An 8,900-nucleotide genomic window follows, 5' to 3' on the forward strand; every position below is an offset into this window, starting at 1 on the left:
CAGCCAGCGGGCGTCCGGCCCGGCGCCTTCCCCCTCCCCTGCCAGCCAGCGGGCGTCCGGCCTAGCAGCCGGCGGGCATCCTGGGTGGCCGGGGCTGAGTGTTTGGTCAGACATGCCCACACACGCCCCTGTCCGAGGCGCAGGCTGATCCCGTGGGAGGGAATTGCCCAGCGCGCCGTGCATGGGCCCAGCGGTCGTGCTGCACAAGCACACGGACCTCCGGGCTCCAGGTTCACGCCCGGCAGGGGCCGAGCAGCCAGTCAGAGCAGCTGTAAGAGCCCCAGGCAGGAGCGCTGCCAGCTTTTCTGCCGCCCTGGGCGGCGGAAGGTCCCGCCCTGAAATGCTGCCATGGTCGCCACCCCCCAAATTGTAGCGTCCTAGGTGACTGCCTGGGTCGCCTAATGGGTTGCGCCGGCCCTGGCCCCAGGAGCCAAGTGGGGATTTTGAGTAGGGGGAGGAGGGAGGAGAGGAGGAAGCAGTCTACGCCATTATGGGGGGCAGAAAGAGCCAGGCAGCTCATGGTGGCTCTGTCCCCTCCCCCCTCGAGTGAGCAATGGGTCAGTCTGCTGCGCCTGCCCCCTGCGACACCCAGCCTGGCAAGGCAGGGTAGGGTGAAGAGCCCCTGGAGCTGGAGGAACAGCAGAGGCAGGGCTGGGGGTGGGAAGCAAAGGGCAGATGTGAGGCTCGGGAGGTGCATAGTTAATTGCTGAGTTGGGGGAAGGGCAGATGTGGGGGCTGGGGGCAGAATTAATGAGAGCATTGGGGTGGGCAGCCACCAGCCCCCCCTGGATGGGGCTAGAATTACCGCACTCTGTACACTGGGGAGAGTGGGACTGCCCCCCCCCCTCACTGGGGAGTGCTGGGATTGTTCCCCCACTGGGACAGCTGGCATTGGGCCGCACACATAGTGGGGAGCACTAGCAGCTCTGGGACTGTCCCCCCACCCTGGGGAGGGAAGGGGGAGTTCAGAAATCAAACGACAGACTGAACCCTACAATATCATCATCTTAAAAACCTCCCTGATTTCTGAGCCCTGGGGGCTGTCCGTGCTGCCTTTGGTGTTCTTTGCACAGAGATGGGGGGTGTTGGGCTCTACCTCTACCAACATCATCGACTGGCCCAGGCTGTTCTTTCCGCAGTAACCGACTGCTCAGCTCCAAGCACATCCCTGACAACCCAGCCAGGGATGCTGGGTTCCCCTGGGCCGGGTACTTGGGAGAGTGCCGTGGGACTGCTAGCCCATCAGGGAATGGCCTGGTCTCCATGGCCATGGATAACAGGGAGCCTTGTTGAAGCACATGACTCTGCAGATGAGCTCTGCTCTGTGGACCTTTTGGGGCGCATAGGTCTTTGCAATCTCCATGCCACGCAGCTACGAGACAATGCAGCCCACGACGGATGGGGCTTATCGACGGCCTTTGTTGGGCGTTTTGGGGTAGGAACGTGCTTTGCTGTGACCCGACAACAACGCAGGCTGGATGTGTAGCGTTGATCAGCTCAGCCCATATGCTCTGTCTTGCCTTCTCGGTTAAACAACACGTAAACCACACTCAGACCTGCTCCGGGAACCAGGGGCATTTGGCGCCGTGATGCTGCCTTGAATTCCCTGTGCTCTGTGACACCAAAGCTGCGGCTCTGAAGCTGTCTCCACTGCATTGGCGATGGCTTTCTGTGTCTTTCCCTGGGGTCTTTTCACATAAGGTCTGTCCTTAGCTGCATTTCTTTATGCTGGGATCCTATTAGATCTCACAAGCTGACCGGGCTTGGGCTGTTAGTACGTGTATGGAGCCTCCCCAGCAACAGCCTCCAAGGTGGGGCTGCAAAGGGAGTTGATGATTCAGCAGAAGACTCTTCAATTTCTTTTTAAACCAATCAAATGTGAGTGTTGCTGTTCAGTCCCTGTGTTTGCGGGAACTCTCCTTTGCCACAATGCGAATGTCGTTCCCGCACAGAACAAATGGCAAACGCTGATCAGAGGCAGCAAAGAGAGCGAGGCCTGGAAAGGTTACCCGACACATCCCATTCTGGTTTTTCAGTTTTTAAAAGAGTTTTAAGGTTGCTACATCAGGCGCCCTACAATTAGGGGATGCCAGGGTTAAGACAGGCTGTGCAACTTTGATTCAGCCTGATTAACCCTGGGGCATATGCAGTCTTTAATTACATGCAAGGGCAACCTTCATTGTGACAGTTCTTGACTTTCCAGCGCGACTGTGCTGCGTTTGTGGAGGTGACGCTGGTATATATCTGGCAAATACAAATAGCTGAAGCGATACTGTCAAATAGTACTAAAAATCTTGTTTTCTTCCCTTCGTTGTTAAGAACATCTCAGACAATCGAATCTGAAATGTGCAAAGTGACATTTAGCGTCTGCTCCATGTGCAGCCTTTCTTGGTGCTTTAACATTCAAACGAGATGGGGTGGGCCAGAGACCTGGGCACAAGGTTAATGAGAAAAGGAATAAAATCCATCCAAATATAACGCCGCCGCTTAATGACACAGCGATTTTCAGCTTCATAGCAGGTTCCAGACATCAGCTAATTAAGCCGCACAATACCCAGGTGAGGTACTTGAAGTAATTAAGTATAAAACAATTAAGAGGCCTCTTGTTGCTTTCAGCCTCAGTTCAGCAGCAGTGATGAGAGCAGCGCCCAGGCTCAGGGAGAAGCCAGTGGCTGGTTGATGCTAATGTTCAGCTTGTCCTGCCACCTTTTATCTGCGGGTCTCCTAGAGCGTCGCAAAGATCTGTCGGGCTCGGTCCCACGAGGTGCTGGGAATCTTCCAGCCTCAAGCCAGCATAACAAGTCCCCGTGCGGTCAGTGGTGCTGCCTGCAGGCTTATAGTTAAACCCCTGCTCAGGCGCTTTGCTTTGCCAGAGCGCTTGGTACCGTTCCACAGCTGGGGAAACTGAGCTAAAGAGCAGTGCTGGAACTCGCTGCAGCTCACACAGTGAGTCTGGGGCCCGGCTCTGGAAGGGTGTGCTAGGGACCAGTTTTCCCTGGCCCACACCTGGTGTCATTTTCAGCGGTGCACAGTGGGTGGAGCCATCTACCTCCTCTCTCCCGCTCTGCAAGGGGCCGGCCAACAACCTCTCCCGAGCTTTGGTAAAGCTGCATTTCACAGCTGAGTCTCTAGATGTGGTTCTGACAAAGCTGGGCTCCCCTGAGCCCTGCCCGGCTCCCTCCCTTGGGGCGCTGCTCCATGCGACAACACCTGCAGAGCCCTAGCCGGAAGAGGGGCTGTGGTAGAGGAAGCTGCAGTGAGGCTGTGTGACGAACTGGGCCTGTTCTCACTGTGGTCTGTGAATGCTGACAGGGGAGTGTGGCTGGAATAGTCTGCATTGGAGGATGGGAGACGGCCCGAGGGCGCATACCTGAATGTGTAACATGAGAACCCAGGAAGGGGTTGAAGGCCAGGTGACTCCTTAGCCCGGGAAACTGAACAAAGGCTGTGGGAGGGGTCGCTGAAGGAGAGTGCTGGAAGCGGGCTGGAGAGATGGCTGGGAGGCAGAGATGGCTCTGACCTCCCAAGGGGGGCTGGGCTGGGATGCCCGGGGACCCCAAGATGGACCTAACTGAGGGGGTCCCTGTTGTCTGTGCCTGCAAGACCTGTCTTGGACTGTATTCCTGTCATCCAAATAAACCTTCTGCTTTACTGGCTGGCTGAGAGTCGCAGTGAATCGTAGGAAGCCGGGGGTGCAGGGCCCTGAGTTCCCCAATACTCGGTGACAGGCTGTTTAATACCCCCCCTGAGGAGAGGCATCAACTGGGGTAGAGCGACCCCGACCCTCCCAGCCCGCTGGAACTGGACAGAGACCTGTGCTGCCCCCACAGCCTTCCCACTGCCCAGCCCTTGGGCTGCATCAGCTCTGCACTGCCTTGGTCCCTGTTCTCCTCCTTGCTCTGATACCCAGGCCCCCCCAGATGGGGCCCACAGGAGGAGAGAGCCCAGGGCTGCTGGGTTTAGGGTGGTTATTGCAGAGGGTGGCAGGGAGTCACACTGGTAGGGCAGGGGCTTATCAACCTTTTTCTTTCCGAATCCCCACACCAGGCTGTAAAACTCCCTGGCCCACCTGAGCCACACAGCTGTTTTTCTGCATATAGCAGCCAGGGCCAGTGATGGGGTAGCAAGCTGGGAAATTGTCCGGGGCCCTGCAAAGCTAAGTTGCTCAGGCTTCGGCTTCAGCCCCAGGTGGCAAGGCCCAGAGCCCTGTGTTTAAGCCCCACATAGCAGGGCTTTGGCTTTCTGCCCTGGAGCCCCAGTGAGTCTAACGCTGGCCCCGCTTGGTTCTGAAACCTGCTCATGGCCCCCCTGGACCCATGGTTGAGAATTGCTGTAGTAAAGAACCTCCAGCCTCCTTAAACCACCAGTCACCTCCCAGTTCCAGCAAAGAGCACCAGCCAGGACTCCTGCTGGGGAGTGGTGAGTAGGTCTGCCCCAGCCAACTGGCTGCAAAGGCATCGTGGGATGGTATCCTGTCAGCTGTCACATGCTGGGTGGGGGCAGCAAAGGGATTCAGCTCCCACACTGAGTGACCTGATAGAAAAGGTTGCTGGGCTGTGAAGGAAGCCACCTCTGGCCTGCCTTGGTTTGAGAGCGGTTCACCTCCACGTTGGTGCAACAGAGCAGCCCTAGGACATCTTTCCTCCTGCCCCGAACACATCTTTTGGGTGAAATTTTCAGCCTGAGCTTTGTTTTTATTTGCACCCACAAAATTGCAGGCATAATCTCAAGGACAAAATTGCAATCAGCCATGCAGAGGCTGCTGAGATGGTGAGAACAATGAAGTCCTGATGTGTAGGCACAGCCAGGTACTCAGCTGCCCGGCCCATGTGACACTAAGGCACCTGCAAATAATTGCAAGGGGAAAATGGAGGCCAACTTTGGAGCAGCTGGCCCTTAAAAGCCACAGAAATTGCTTCTCTGCCCTCCCCCCCCCCCCCCCCGGTGTGCTGATCAGACGGGATCTCCCAGAGAGCCAGTCACAGAATGGCAGTCTGTTGTGAATGAGAGGGACCCACGGCAGTGAAGTCCCCCAACGCGCAGACACGTGATCCTGGTGCACTGTCTGCAGTGTCTTTGCCTCCTTGGAAATGATCCTCTGCCTTCGATTCTTGCTTTCATAGAATCACAGAAGATTAGGGTTGGAAGGGACCTCAGGAGGTCATCTAGTCCCACCCCCTGCTCAAAGCAGGACCAACCCCAACTAAATCATCCCCAGCCAGAGCTTTGTCAAGCCGGGCCTTAAAAACCTCTAAGGATGGAGATTCCACCACCTCCCTAGGGAACCCGTTCCAGTGTTTCACCACCCTCCTAGTGAAATAGTGTTTCCTAATATCCAACCTAGACCTCCTCCACTGCAACTTGAGACCATTGCTCCTTGTTCTGTCATCTGCCACCACTGAGAACAGCCAAGCTCCATCCTCTTTGGAACCCCCCTTCATGTAGTTGAAAGCAGCTATCAAATCCCCCCTCATTTTTCTCTTCTGGAGACTAAACAAGCCCAGTTCCCTCAGCCTCTCCTGGTAAGTCATGTGCCTCAGCCCCCTAATCATTTTTGTTGCCCTCCGCTGGACTCTCTCCAATTTGTCCACATCCCTTCTGTAGTGGGGGGAACCAAAACTGGACGCGATTCTCCAGGTGTGGCCTCACCAGTGTGGAATAGAGGGGAATAATCACTTCCCTCGATCTGCTGGCAACGCTCCTACTAATACAGCCCAATATGCCGTTAGCCTTCTTGGCAACAAGGGCACACTGCTGACTCGTATCCAGCTTCTCGTCCACTGTAACCCCCAGGTCCTTTGCTGCAGCAGGGAAAGCTGTTTCAGCCCTCTCTGTTCCCGCTGTTTAGCTTGGAACAGACTTTCAGGGGGACTCGGAACCCCCTTGACTGCTAGATGTCAAGGCCGGAAGGGTCGGGACTGTACTGGTCATTTCAGCTGCCTTCCCGGCAGCACAAGCCAGAGAATGTCAGCCAGCCACTGGGCTCCTGGCTGAGCTAGAGCAGAGCTAAGACGCTCCCTCTTGATTTAAAGCTTCTCATAGCAGCGAATCAACCACAACCCTTGGTGAGTTGTTCCAATGGGTGGTTCTCCTCACCGTTCAAAAATTGCACCTTCGTGTCAGGCTGATGTCATCCAGTGTCAATTGCCAGCCTGTGGCTGTTGTTTTGCCTTTGCTAGGTTACGATCAGAAATTTCTACCATGGGGAGGTACCTGTAGATTCTTTTTATATTACAGACCCCAGAACTGGCACTTTTCCTGTTTTCCCTCTTCAGGGCAAATGTTTGGGGTTCTTGGGCCCCAGGCTGCAATCAGAGCCATGTGGGCAGTGTGACAATGCGGTTCTGGCGGAACCCAACTGCGAGTGCCAACTCAGGACAAATTGCTCAAACAGGGCAGTTACAGCCCAAGGCTGGGGTTTTTCCACCTCTAAGGTAAACCAAACCAGCCAGACTAAGACTTCGGTCTCACCCCACTGGTTAACCGCAAGTCTCACAAGCAATCTCCTTAGACACTCCAGTTTCCCAGTATTACCACCAGTGCCACACGTTATGGGGACAAATGGTTATAAAAACCAATACCCCAGTAAAAGAAAAAGGTTCTCCTGATCCCAAAGGACCAAGCCCCAGACCCAGGTCAATATACAAATCAGGTCTTACCCACAAATCACGCTGTTGCCAATCCTTTAGAATCTAAAATCTAAAGGTTTATTCATAAAAGGAAAAAGATAGAGATGAGAGTTAGAATTGGTTAAATGGAATCAATTACATACAGTAATGGCAAAGTTCTTGGTTCAGGCTTGCAGCAGCGATAGAATAAACTGCAGGTTCAAATCAAGTCTCTGGAATACATCCCCTGCTGGGATGGGTCCTCAGTCCTTTGTTCAGAGCTTCAGCTTGTAGCAAAGTTCCTCCAGAGGTATGAAGCAGGATTGAAGACAAGATGGAGATCAGGCATCAGCCTTATATAGTCTTTTCCAGGTGTAAGAACACTTCTTTGTTTTTACTGTGGAAAATTACAGCAAAATGGAGTCTGGAGTCACATGGGCCAGTCCCTGCATACTTTGCTGAGGTACAAGGCGTATCTGCCTTCTCTCAATGGGTCCATTGTATAGCTGATGGTCCTTTATGGGCCATCAAGCAGGCTAGGCAGAGCTAATCTCAGTTTGTCTGAGATGTCACCCAGAAGCATAGCATAAGTTTGCCATACAGACAGTATAGAGCCAATATTCATAACTTCGACTACAAAACTGATACACACATATAGACAGCATAATCATAACCAGTAAACCATAACCTTGTCCTAGACACCCCATTTGATCCCCTTTATACAAGATTTGGGTGCCACTACAAGACCTTGGTTGCAACAATGATCTATATGGTCCCAGTTTATGTCAATAACGTCACAGGCAGTTGCGTGTATTTGACTCCACTGGGACTCCATGTGGGGGTGAGGGTAGTCTGCCCATGGAGAGTCAATGGCAGGGCCATTGTTTGAATTAATACAGCCCATAAACTAAGCAGGCCCTGTAAGCAGCTGAGTAAATGCTGTGGGAAGAGCCTCACCCCTTGGCCTGCCCTGTGAGTGCTGCAGTACAGTCAACCCCAAGCAGTCCAAAAGCACAAGATTAGCATCAGAAATCACACAATTTAAAACAGATACATGTCGGGTTCCACTTATTTGTCTTCTGCTTTTGTCGGTAACTAGAGGGATAGAAATATGGACCATGGGAGGGCTGATGAGCAAGGGAAAGGGGGGGTCATTTTTTCCGGGCCCTCCCCCAAAACATCTGTAACTGGGGTGAAATTGGGGGGGGGGGGGGGAGTGAACATGATGTAGCATGGCCCCGAATTTCTCTTGAGGAGCTGTCTGTGCAAGACAGTTGTGCCAGTTTACCTTAAATGAGCTTTTAAACGGGTTTGGTGAAACTGGTGCCAACCCGTATGTAGATGCAGCTTAAGAGTGGCATATTGTGGTTTAGCTTAAATCTGGTTTGAACTGATTTAAGCTAAACTGAAATGAGTGCATTTACATGGGGCTGTGGGAGTCTCACTAGTTCAATTTAAAATCTCACTTTTAGTTATGCCAGTGCAGCTTTCCCATGTAGTCAAAGCCTTATAGACATTTTTAAAATTGCAAAGGGAGTGTGTCATAACCCCATGACTCTGGGAGCTGGGGCTTTAAGAAAAACACCAAACGTCACATGACTCTCAATAGCATGCTTAGCACTGGAGATGGTAAGATTTCACGGGGGTATGGTGGATGCATTAAGCTAGGGCAGTGGTTCTCAATGTGTGGCCCAATCAGTACAGAGCTGAGGCCCAGGTGAAATCCTCAGGGCCATACAGGTAGTATTGGAGGTGGGCCATATATGCGGCCCAGAGTGGTAAATAGGTTGAGAACCACGGAGCTAGGGGCACTGGCCGTTGCTGGTCCTGAATGAGGCAGAGTCGGGAGGGGAGGGTAAGAGGGGAGGGAATGATGGATTTTCCAGTTCTTTGGTTGCTTAAAAAAGCAAAATGTTTGGGTTGGAGTGAAAATGAAAATTTCCAACGTTTTGGGCAAATCAGCAAGTTGGAAAGCAATTGGGTTGGGTCAGATGAGAGAGAGAGAGAGAGTGTGTGTGAGACAGACAGACAAAATTCAAAACATTTGTTTCACATTAGATGATTTTTGGATTTAAAAACAAAATAAAATTCAAGGCCTGAGTGAAGCGAAGAGTCATTTCAAACCCAACCACCCAAATATTTGGCTTAGAAAATGTCCGAGTGAAATGTTTGGAGGTTAATGTTTTTTCCCCCTTAAATTAACAAGTCTGCAGCCTCGAGCGTGAGGACTCGTGACATGGAACCGGGGGGTCACAACCGGGAATTGGGGGGGGGGGAGCCAGAGAATGGGGG

This window comes from Trachemys scripta, chromosome 13 (assembly GCF_013100865.1).
Source record: "Trachemys scripta elegans isolate TJP31775 chromosome 13, CAS_Tse_1.0, whole genome shotgun sequence".
Lineage (NCBI taxonomy): Eukaryota > Metazoa > Chordata > Testudines > Emydidae > Trachemys > Trachemys scripta.